This window comes from Cololabis saira, chromosome 13, assembly GCF_033807715.1.
Source record: "Cololabis saira isolate AMF1-May2022 chromosome 13, fColSai1.1, whole genome shotgun sequence".
Classification (NCBI taxonomy): Eukaryota; Metazoa; Chordata; class Actinopteri; order Beloniformes; family Belonidae; genus Cololabis; species Cololabis saira.
The window spans coordinates 36,884,555-36,896,600 of NC_084599.1; the positions used below are offsets into that span (position 1 = coordinate 36,884,555).

The 12,046-nt window shown below is 45.2% G+C and overlaps 1 pseudogene; it reads right to left on the minus strand.

The window, feature by feature from the left end:
• Positions 1-544: 544 nt before the first annotated feature.
• Positions 545-12,046, minus strand: part of LOC133458673 (interferon-induced protein 44-like) — a 92,711-nt pseudogene continuing 81,209 nt past the window's right edge.

Sequence of the window (12,046 nt, forward strand, 5' to 3'; positions counted from 1 at the left end):
TTATGGAAATCTGCGTTTTTGCCATTTTAACAGGCAAAAATTCTAAATGGGTTCCAAAAAAGAACTTTCGGACCAATTTTTTTTCGGGCAACAAGCAAAAATCGTAAGCAAACACCTAAAGGATCCCAAAAAAACACGTTTCAGAAAAGAGTCCATCGGGTGCTCGGGAACCCCTCCTTCCTACTAGACTACAGTCACTGCACTGTGCAGCAAGGTCCCGCCCACAGCACCATGTGATTGGTTACACACAGAGACAGGCACGGGAAACAGCCAATCAGCGGTTAAGGCTGTGGATATTCTGTGCTCACACACAAACAGAGGAGCGGAGAATATTAGTTATTAATTATTTAGTTATTAATATTAGTTTAGCCGGGTAGAGAAGCTCCGGAGCTATGTTTCCAAGGTAAGTTAAGGCAGCAGACACCCTATTATTGTTATTCTAGCTTTCCAAAGTGCACCAGATTGATGCATTTAAATGCATTATGCTCAAAAAATTTCTCGGGGGGGGGCAGTCACCCCCCCGGTACCCCCTCGATGTTCCGGGACCTCTTCATGGACAAATTAAGCACTGGGGTTAAGTTTAACTTGATTTCTTGGCAGGAAAAAAAAGTTACATTACTAGTTGAGGTGAGCAGAAAAAAAGTCAACATGCGGTAGCATAAAAGTGATCAATACTCTGAAATGTTGATCAGTTCTGATGACTGCAGTATGGTAATGATAGAGACAATTAACAATTTGACATTTATGGCGTGATTATATGGTAAAGGAAGACATATGCAATGTTGGAACATGAACATAGTGAGAAGTGGACATGTGATATTCAATGTGTTTCTCCTGAAACTGCTTCTCTGCGATGTTTCTAAGGGAAGTGTTATCACAAATCCCCTACTCTTGAAACTCATCCAAGTAGTTATCAACACATCGAAGCATCTGTTTGATGGCGCTGAGCAGCAGGATGTCGGAGTTCATGTCCAGCTCCAACTCTTCGCTGTAGTTCTTCACTGGTACAACGCAGGACATCGGCATTCTGAGCCGGGTACTGACCTCCTCCATCTGGATCACAATAAACCATAAAAAAACGAGGGTTATCAGGACTGAGAGGTCAAGTATTTTACTTGAGAAACTTTTATTATCCTGACCAGATCTTTGATGTAGCCACTTTTGTAGACGTTTCTTAAATCCTCCTTCACCAAAGGGCAGGCTTCGTCTATTTTGGTGAGCAACACCAGCTGAGGAATCCCTTGAAACAAAAAACACATTTAGATTTAATATTTATTTTTCTAAAATGTAAATAACTTTATTAAAAAAAGGGAAATAACACATGAAGCAGGAGTCAATTCTACCGACCCATCAAGTTGACCTTCTTGCGGATGGCAACCATCTTCTTCTGCAGCTGTGGGGTCATGGTGGAGATCTTGCAGGAATCGATGACGTAAACCACACAGTGAATCTTGTCTTTGCGATCTGGAGACTTGCGATAGCCGTGAGCCTCCGAGGGTTTGAACTAAGTCCGTGTTTGAGGAGAAAGAGATCAACAGTTTCATTTAAGCACAGCTACGTCCATGTTCCAGCCAAAACCCACCAGGATGTAATCAAGCGGTGTACCTGGGCAGGCCGATGATCTTGGAGAATGATGCTGCTGATGTCGCCTACATCAAGCCCCGCCCCTGTACTTTCCTCCAGTCCCATGGTGTCACGCAGGATGATTGGCAGAGGATCTCTTGATTGTCCACCCCACACAGACAAGGTGCGAAACTATTGGAAACAAAGTCAGAAGATTAAAAAAAAACAAAAACAAAAACACAATAATACCCTCCCAATAATAATCTCCCCAACTTGCAGGTCATTGCTTATTTTTTATCTTGAGCATTATTTGCGGGGTTGCAAATTTGGGTCATTTTAGTTTGTGACTCTTGTTATATTTAATCCTTAGCTTTGTAATTTGTGCACTGGAGCGCCGTGGCGAAAGAATTGCCCGTAAGAGATCTAGATTCTATTCTATATTTAAGTTGTTTTTTATATTTAAGTTGTTTTTTTAATATATTTAATTGTGAATGAGACAGCGCTCCATATCTTTGGGTGCTGCCCCTGAAACCCACTTTGATACGAGCAGAAACCAGTGGATGGATTGAGGGACAGTAATGACGGGGAAATTATTTAATGTTGAAATCTAGGAGGCGGTCACCTACCTGTGTTGTCAGGCTGGTGGTAGAAGAGCCTGATATGGCCTGGTTGGTGACGTGACCTCTTAATACAGATTTGACGGAGTTAGAAAAGCTGGACTTTCCGGCTCCAACCGGTCCAATAAGTAAAATCTGAGCATGAGTCACGGAGCGAGTGAGCGGATTGTAGGTTTCAATCCTCTCCCTCAGCGCCGTACACATCCTTTTATACAGAAATAAAAAAGTTAAGAGCTATTTTTGTCTCTGTTACATTCTTACAATAGTCCAACAAAAAAGTCAAACTTTAAATTGTTAAGAAAGATAAGTGTGTAGCACGTTCTTGAGGACGAGAAAAATGTCTTCATCCATCTTACTTAGATTCCCAGAATACAGTCCTCCATGGTTTCTTGAGTTCAGTGGTCTCTGTTGGAGAAGAAAAATAATGAATACATTATTTTTAATTTTCTAATAATAATAATAATAATAATAACTAGAAAATTTCTGGAAATTTTGATATGGGCATGCCCTAGCGCCCATTCGTCCCCTCTTGCTGCTTTGGTTTGGGGCTGCAGTGGTTGTGTTTAGGGTGGTTCTATGTCAGTTTGAGGTGTTTTTACGCTTGTATTTCATTCATTCCTGCGCTCCCAATAGTTATTAATGGGGCGCGCTTTTTGGCATCTAGCGTTGCCACGGTAACGCTTTTGACTGAGAATAGTAATGCTTATCGAGGCAGGATGGAGACCCATGTAACGATGTATGCCATGCATGGGTGCATGTTCCGGTTCAGGCTACGTTAACGGATAGGTTTTTTTTTCACCATGGTACAAAACCCCATCCGAATGAATGGGGCCATTTGGCCTGGATTTTGACATAAAATTTCCTTAAATCCCAGCTTCATGAAATTTGAGTATGTTGAAGTCCACAGCGTGCCGAGTCAGGGGACATTTGTACGATGTCTCTACGATAACCTGTTGCCTAGCAACAAGCTTCCAAATTCAAACAGAAATAAAAAAAAAAATGAAAGGCCAATATCGCAAAAACTGTAATAATTAGCATAATGAGGTTATAGGGTCCGTTAGTGCCAATTGGGCCGAGTGTTTGAAAGTTTCAACCATGTCTCTACGATAAAGTTCGGCCGAGCAATAAGCGTCCGAATTTTCACCTTTTTTTTTGCTTTTTGGCGTCTAGCGTTGCCACGGTAACACTTTTTACTGAGAAAAGTAATGCCCATCGAGGAACGATGGAGACGCATCCAACGATGTATGCCATGCATGGGTGCATGTTCCGGTTCAGGCTATGTTAAAGGATAGGTTTTTTTTTCACCATGGTACAAAACCCCATCCGAATGAATGGGGCCACTTGGCCTGGATTTTGACATAAAATTTCCTTAAATCCCAGCTTCATGAAATTTGAGTATGTTGAAGTCCACAGCGTGCCGAGTCGGGAAACATTTGTATGATGTCTCTACGATAACCTGTTGCCTAGCAACAAGCGTCCAAAGTAAAACGGAAATTAAAAAAAAACCTGAAAGGTCAATATCACAAAAACTGTAATACTTGGCATAATGAGCTTGTACGTACCGTTAGGGACAATCGGGCCGAGTGTTTGAAAGTTTGAACGATGTCTCTACGACAAAGTTCGGCCGAGCAATAAGCGTCCGAATTTTCGCCTTTTTTTTTGCTTTTTGGCGTTTAGCGTTGCCACGGTAACACTTTTTACTGAGAAAAGTAATGCCCATCGAGGAACGATGGAGACGCATCCAACGATGTATGCCATGTATGGGTGCATGTTCCGGTTCAGGCTATGTTAACGGATAGGTTTTTTTTTCACCATGGTAAAAAACTCCATCCGAATGAATGGGGCCATTTGGCCTGGATTTTGACATAAAATTTCCTTAAATCCCAGCTTCATGAAATTTGAGTATGTTGAAGTCCACAGCGTGCCGAGTCGGGAAACATTTGTACGATGTCTCTACGATAACCTGTTGCCTAGCAACAAGCGTCCAAAGTCAAACGGAAAAAAAAATAAATAATAAAGGTCAATATCACAAAAACTGTAATACTTGGCATAATGAGGTTGTACGGTCGGTTAGGGACAATCGGACCGAGTGTTTGAAAGTTTGAACGATGTCTCTACGATAAAGTTCGGCCGAGCAATAAGCGTGGGAATTTTCGCCTTTTTTTTTGCTTTTTGGCAACTAGCGTTGCCACGGTAACCCCTATTACGGAGAAAAGTAATGCCCATCGAGGCATGATGGAGACGCATCCAACGATGTATGCCATGCATGGGTGCACGTTCCGGTTCGGGCCGCATTAACGGACGAAAAAAAGTGCGGAATAAGAATAATAACTAGAAAATTTCGGGAAATTTTGATATGGGCATGCCCTACCGCCCATTCGTCCCCTCTCGCTGCTTTGGTTTTGGGCTGTAGTGGTTGTGTTTAGGGTGGTTCTATGTCAGTTTGAGGTGTTTTTACACTTGTATTTCATTCATTCCTGTGCTCCCAATAGTTATTAATGGGGCGCGCTTTTTGGCATCTAGCGTTGCCACGGTAACGCTTTTGACTGAGAATAGTAATGCCCTTCGAGGCAACATGGAGACGCATCTAACGATGTATGCCTTGCATGGGTGCATGTTCCGGTTCAGGCTACGTTAACGGATAGGTTTTTTTTTTCACCATGGTACAAAACCCCATCCGAATGAATGGGGCCATTTGGCCTGGATTTTGACATAACATTTCCTTAAATGCCAGCTTCATGAAATTTGAGTATGTTGAAGTCCACAGCGTGCTGAGTCAGGGGACATTTGTACGATGTCTCTACGATAACCTGTTGCCTAGCAACAAGCGTCCAAATTCAAACAGAAATTAAAAAAAAAATGAAAGGCCAATATCGCAAAAACTGTAATAATTAGCATAATGAGGTTGTACGTAGCGTTAGGGACAATTGGGCCGAGTGTTTGAAAGTTTGAACGATGTCTCTACGATAAAGTTCGACCGAGCAATAAGCGTCTGAATTTTTGCCTTTTTTTTTGCTTTTTGGCATCTAGCGTTGCCACGGTAACACTTTTGACTGAGAAAAGTAATGCCCATCGAGGCACGATGGAGACGCATCCAACAATGTATGCCATGCATGGGTGCACGTTCCGGTTCGGGCAGCATTAACAGATTGTTTATTCACATGTTCCCCCATACAAATGCATTGGTTTTTGTTGCCATGGTAACAAGCCCCATAGGATAGAATGGGACAATTTGGCTTTAATATCTCAAAAGCTGTAAACGACAGCGTAATGTGACCTCAGTATGTTGTAGTCCACATGAAGCTGAGTCTTTTAACGTTGGAACCAAGTCTCTGCGATACCGCGTTGCCGCGCAACAAGCATCCGAAGTTCCGTTAGCATCAAAATGAACAATGTGGAATATCTCAAAAACCGTAATAGCAAGCATGACGAGACTAAAATATGTTGCAGTACAAAGCGTCCCGGGTTGGTCAATGTTGTAATGATGTCTGTACGATAAACCGTTGCCTAGCAACAAGCGTCCAAAATAAAAGTGATTTTTTTTTTTAATTGAAAGTTAAATATCGCAAAAACCGTAATAACTAGCATGATGAAGTTGTATGGTCCTTTAAAGACTATCGGGCCGAGTGTTTCAAAATTTGAACGATGTCTCTACGATAAAGTTCGGCCGAGTGATAAGCGCGGGAATTTTCGCCTTTTTTTTTGCTTTTTGGCAACTAGCGTTGCCACGGTAACCCCTATTACGGAGAAAAGTAATGCCCATCGAATCACGATGGAGACGCATCCAACGATGTATGCCATGCATGGGCGCACGTTGCGGTTCGGGCCGTATTAACGGACGAAAAAAAGTGCGGAATAAGAATAATAATAACTAGAAAATTTCACGAAATTTTGACATGGGCATGCCCTACGGCCCATTCGACCCCTCCAGCTGCTTTGGTTTAGGGCTGTAGTGGTTGTGTTCGGGGTGGTTCTATGTCAGTTTGAGGTGTTTACAGTTGTATTGCATTCATTCCTGTGCTCCCAATAGTTATTAAAGGTGTGCGCTTTTTGGCGTCTAGCGCCCCCCACGGTGACACTTTTGACTGAAAAAAGTAATGCCCATCGAGGCAACATGGAGACGCATCTAACGATGTATGCCATGCATGGGTGCACGTTGCGGTTCAGGCTACATTAATGGATAGGTTTTTGTTTCACCGTGGTAAAAAAATCCCATCCGAATGAATGGGGCCATTTGGCATGGATTTTGACATAAAATTTCCTTAAATCCCAGCTTCATGAAATTTGAATATGTTGACGGCCACAGCGTGCCGAGTCGGGGAACATTTGTACGATGTCTCTACGATAATCTGTCGCCTAGCAACAAGCGTCCAAAGTCAAATGGAAATTTAAAAAAAAAATGAAAGGTCAATATCGCAAAAATTTTAATAATTGGCATAATGAGCTTGTACGGCCCGTTAGTGCCAATCGGGCCGAGTGTTTGAAAGTTTGAACGATGTCTCTACGATAAAGTTCGACCGAGCAATAAGCGTCTGAATTTTTGCCTTTTTTTTTGCTTTATGGCATCTAGCGTTGCCACGGTAACACTTTTGACTGAGAAAAGTAATGCCCATCGAGGCACGATGGAGACGCATCCAACGATATATGCCATGCATGGGTGCACATTCCGGTTCGGGCAGCATTAACAGATTGTTTATTCACATGGTCCCCCATACAAATGCATTGGTTTTTGTTGCCATGGTAACAAGCCCCATAGGATAGAATGGGACAATTTGGCTTTAATATCTCAAAAGCTGTAAACGACAGCGTAATGAGACCTCAGTATGTTGTAGTCCACATCAACCTGAGTCTTTTAACGTTGGAACCAAGTCTCTGCGATACCGCGTTGCCGCGCAACAAGCATCCGAAGTTCCGTTAGCATCAAAATGAACAATGTGGAATATCTCAAAAACCGTAATAGCAAGCATGACGAGACTAAAATATGTTGCAGTACAAAGCGTCCCGGGTTGGTCAATGTTGTAATGATGTCTGTACGATAAACCGTTGCCTAGCAACAAGCGTCCAAAATAAAAGTGATTTTTTTTTTAAATTGAAAGTTAAATATCGCAAAAACCGTAATAACTAGAATGATGAAGTTGTATGGTCCTTTAAAGACTATCGGGCCGAGTGTTTCAAAGTTTGAACGATGTCTCTACGATAAAGTTCGGCCGAGCAATAAGCGCGGGAATTTTCGCCTTTTTTTTTGCTTTTTAGCAACTAGCGTTGCCATGGTAACCCCTATTACTGAGAAAAGTAATGCCCATCGAATCACGATGGAGACGCATCCAACGATGTATGCCATGCATGGGTGCACGTTGCGGTTCGGGCCGTATTAATGGACGAAAAAAAGTGCGGAATAATAAGAATAACTAGACAAAATTCCCGGGAAATTTTGAAGTGCCACGGACTACTGCCGGATGATCGCGGGGCTTATTTGCACCCATGAAGGTCAAGGACTCGATACAGATTCCAATGACACCACCCATGACTCTCTATGTCAAACCATTCAAAAGTTATTACAGAAAATATAGAACCGCTAACTGAACCGCTAACGGGATCGCTAACGGGATCGCTAACGGGACCGCTAACGGGACCGCTAACCGAGCCGCTAACGGGATCGCTAACCGAGCCGCTAACAACCGCTAACGGAACCGCTAACGGGACCGCTAACGGAACCGCTAACGGGACCGCTAACGGGGTCGCTAACTGGACCGCTAACGGGATCGCTAACTGGACCGCTAACGGTACCGCTAACGGGATCGCTAACGGAATCGCTAACTGAACCGCTAACGGGACCGCTAACCGAGCCGCTAACGGGATTGCTAACCGAGCCGCTAATGGGATCGCTAACGGGACCGCTAACAACCGCTAACGGAACCGCTAACAGGACCGCTAACAGAACCGCTAACAGAACCGCTAACGGGACCGCTAACGGGATCGCTAACAACCGCTAGCAGAACCGCTTACGGGACCGCTAACGGGGTCGCTAACTGGACCGCTAACGGGATCGCTAACTGGACCGCTAACGGGACCGCTAACGGGATCGCTAACGGGACCGCTAACGGGACCGCTAACCGAGCCGCTAACGGGATCGCTAACCGAGCCGCTAACAACCGCTAACGGAACCGCTAACGGGACCGCTAACGGAACCGCTAACGGGACCGCTAACGGGGTCGCTAACTGGACCGCTAACGGGATCGCTAACTGGACCGCTAACGGTACCGCTAACGGGATCGCTAACGGAATCGCTAACTGAACCGCTAACGGGACCGCTAACCGAGCCGCTAACGGGATTGCTAACCGAGCCGCTAATGGGATCGCTAACGGGACCGCTAACAACCGCTAACGGAACCGCTAACAGGACCGCTAACAGAACCGCTAACAGAACCGCTAACGGGACCGCTAACGGGATCGCTAACAACCGCTATCAGAACCGCTTACGGGACCGCTAACGGGGTCGCTAACTGGACCGCTAACGGGATCGCTAACTGGACCGCTAACGGGACCGCTAACGGGATCGCTAACGGAATCGCTAACTGAACCGCTAACGGGACCGCTAACGGGATCGCTAACAACCGCTAGCGGAACCGCTAACGGGGTCGCTAACTGGACCGCTAACGGGATCGCTAACTGGACCGCTAACGGGACCGCTAATGGGACCGCTAACGGAATCGCTAACTGAACCGCTAACGGGACCGCTAACCGAGCCGCTAACGGGATCGCTAACCAAGCCGCTAACGGGGATCGCTAACGGGATCGCTAACAACCGCTAACGGGATTGCTAACGGGACCGCTAACGGGGTCGCTAACTGGACCGCTAACGGGATCGCTAACTGGACCGCTAACGGGACCGCTAACGGGATCGCTAACAGAACCGCTAACGGGACCGCTAACACCAATAACACTACCATCCCATAATAAACACCTACCATCCCATAATAACACTAACATCCTATAAAAACACCTGACATCCCATAATAACACTAATATCCTATAAAAACACCTGCCATCCCATAATAACACTAACATCCTATAAAAACACCTGACATCCCATAATAACACTAACATCCTATAAAAACACCTGACATCCCATAATAACACTAATATCCTATAAAAACACCTGCCATCCCATAATAACACCTATCGTGTGTGTGTGTGTGTGTGTGTGTGTGTGTGTGTGTGTGTGTGTGTGTGTGTGTGTGTGTGTGTGTGTGTGTGTGTGTTCATCTAAGGTTAAAAGGTCAGGGTTCAGATTTCTCCATTTTCCAGGTTATACTATGAATTCTGTACTGAGTGAGTCATGTGACCAGTTCTGGGTCAGTCTAATCAGTCAACAGCTGAGCTCTGGTTGCTAGGGGCAACAAGAACCTGATACAGAGGGAGCGGGAATGACTCAGCTGGATTTTCGGTTGTGACAAACCTGAAATCACTCCACTTTGCGCTCAAACCGTAGCTCTTAGCAGAAAAACGAAAACATTTTGAGAAACGGAGAACCTACCAGATTATCTTAATGTTATTTTCATACAGATATTCCTTAAAATGTGTTAGTAATGGCAATTCGAAAACAAAAATGAGATTTTTTTTAAGAAAACTTCATTTAACATGGGAGTCAATGAAGAGAGAGACAGGAATTGGCGCGTCTGTTGGCTCCCCCGTTAAAATTTTGTGCACACCACGCCTGTCAAAGTCACATTTTATGAATCACAACACCTATGTCAATATTCTGACCAAAAATTATCTGTCTACCTTTTACGGTTTGGCCGTGAGCTCGAGTTACAAATAAGAAATCATGTTTTTTTTTCAGTGTAACTACACTCTAGCAAACTGACTCCCGTGCTCTAGATTTGAAAAAAAGTGATTTCCAGACCTCGCTTGAGGGCTCATATCTTGAAAAGTGTACATTTTAGGAAAAAACAGTCCGGGGTTTAGAGAGAGAAGAGAAGTTTTCCTCCGTTTTGAAGTTTGAATGACGTTTCTACGTGCAAGTATGAGAAAGATACGTGACTCGGAAAAAAGGTGAATTTTGTCTTTTTTTTCTCAACATTTTCCCATCCGCTTATAATGGCGCCATTGAAATGCATGGGAAAATCTTCCCCATTAGTTTGGAAATTTGGAAATGTTTTTGCACTTCGTGCAAAAACTATTCGTGCCATCGTTCTGAAAATCCACAGGACTGTAGTTAAATTCAGGGCCTACAACTTTCTAAATCGGTTCATAATTTTTCGAGTAACGGTGTGCGAGTGGTGAGGCCCCAAAGTTCACGCAATGCGTTCCGGATGGGGCAAAAAGCGCACGTTTGTGCACGTTGCGCAAAAACGTGCACGCCAATCGCTAATAAAAGTCATACCCATCGATTCCCGATTAAGGCGCACGTTTCTACGTTTTTACTTTTCGCGTTTTCTCAAAGCTGTAGGAGGAGTAGCCGGACAAAGTTTTTACGGAAGAATATATAAATAATAATAAGCCTGAGCAATAGTATGAGTGCCTCGTGCTGCGCACGAGGCACTCCTCCTCCATTGAGCTTGCGCAGCTCAATGGAGGAGGCGTGCCACGTGGCGCAGCCGTGGCACTAATAATAAATAAGCCTGAGCAATAGTATGAGTGCCACGGCTGCGCCACGAGGCACTCCTCCTCCATTGAGCTTGCGCAGCTCAATGGAGGAGGCGTGCCACGTGGCGCAGCCGTGGCACTAACTAGACAAAATTCCCGGGAAATTTTGAAGTGCCACGGACTACTGCCGGATGATCGCGGGGCTCGATACTGATTAATATACTGATTAATATGACATCATCCATGACTCTGTATGTCATACCATTCAAAAGATATTTGACTATAACGTATCAGCCAATCAGAAGAAGGGGCGGGGCTAATTTTCACCAATGAGGGTCAAGGACTCGATACAGATTCCAATGACACCACCCATGACTCTCTATGTCAAACTATTCAAAAGTTATTACAGAAAATATGTAATAGGCTAATAGAACCGCTAACAAGACCACTAACGGGACCGCTAACGGGATAGCTAACAGAACCGCTAACGGAACCTCTAACAGTATCGCTAACTGAACCGCTAACGGGATCGCTAAAGGGACTGCTAACCGAGCCGCTAACGGAATCGCTAACCGAGCCGCTAACAACCGCTAACGGAACCGCTAACGGGACCGCTAATGGGACCGCTAATGGGATCGCTAACGGAACCGCTAATGGGACCGCTAACGGGACCGCTAACAGGATCGCTAACGGGATCGCTAACCGAGCCGCTAACGGAATCGCTAACCGAGCCGCTAACAACCGCTAACGGAACCGCTAACGAGACCGCTAATGGGACCGCTAATGGGATCGCTAACGGGATCGCTAATGGGACCGCTAACGGGATCGCTAACGGGATCGCTAACGGGATCGCTAATGGGACCGCTAACTGAGCCGCTAATGGGGTCGCTAACAGGACCGCTAACAACCGCTAACGGAACCGCTAACGGGACCGCTAACAGAACCGCTAACAGAACCGCTAACAGAACCGCTAACAGGACCGCTAACGGGATCGCTAACAACCGCTAGCGGAACCGCTAACGGGACCGCTAATGGGATTGCTAACGGGACCGCTAACGGGGTCGCTAACTGGACCGCTAACGGGATCGCTAACGGGACCGCTAACGGGATCGCTAACGGAATCGCTAACTGAACCGCTAACGGGACCGCTAACCGAACCGCTAACGGGATCGCTAACTGAGCCGCTAACGGGATCGCTAACGGGATCGCTAACAACCGCTAACGGGACCGCTAACGGGGTCGCTAACTGGACCGCTAAGGGGATCGCTAACTGGACC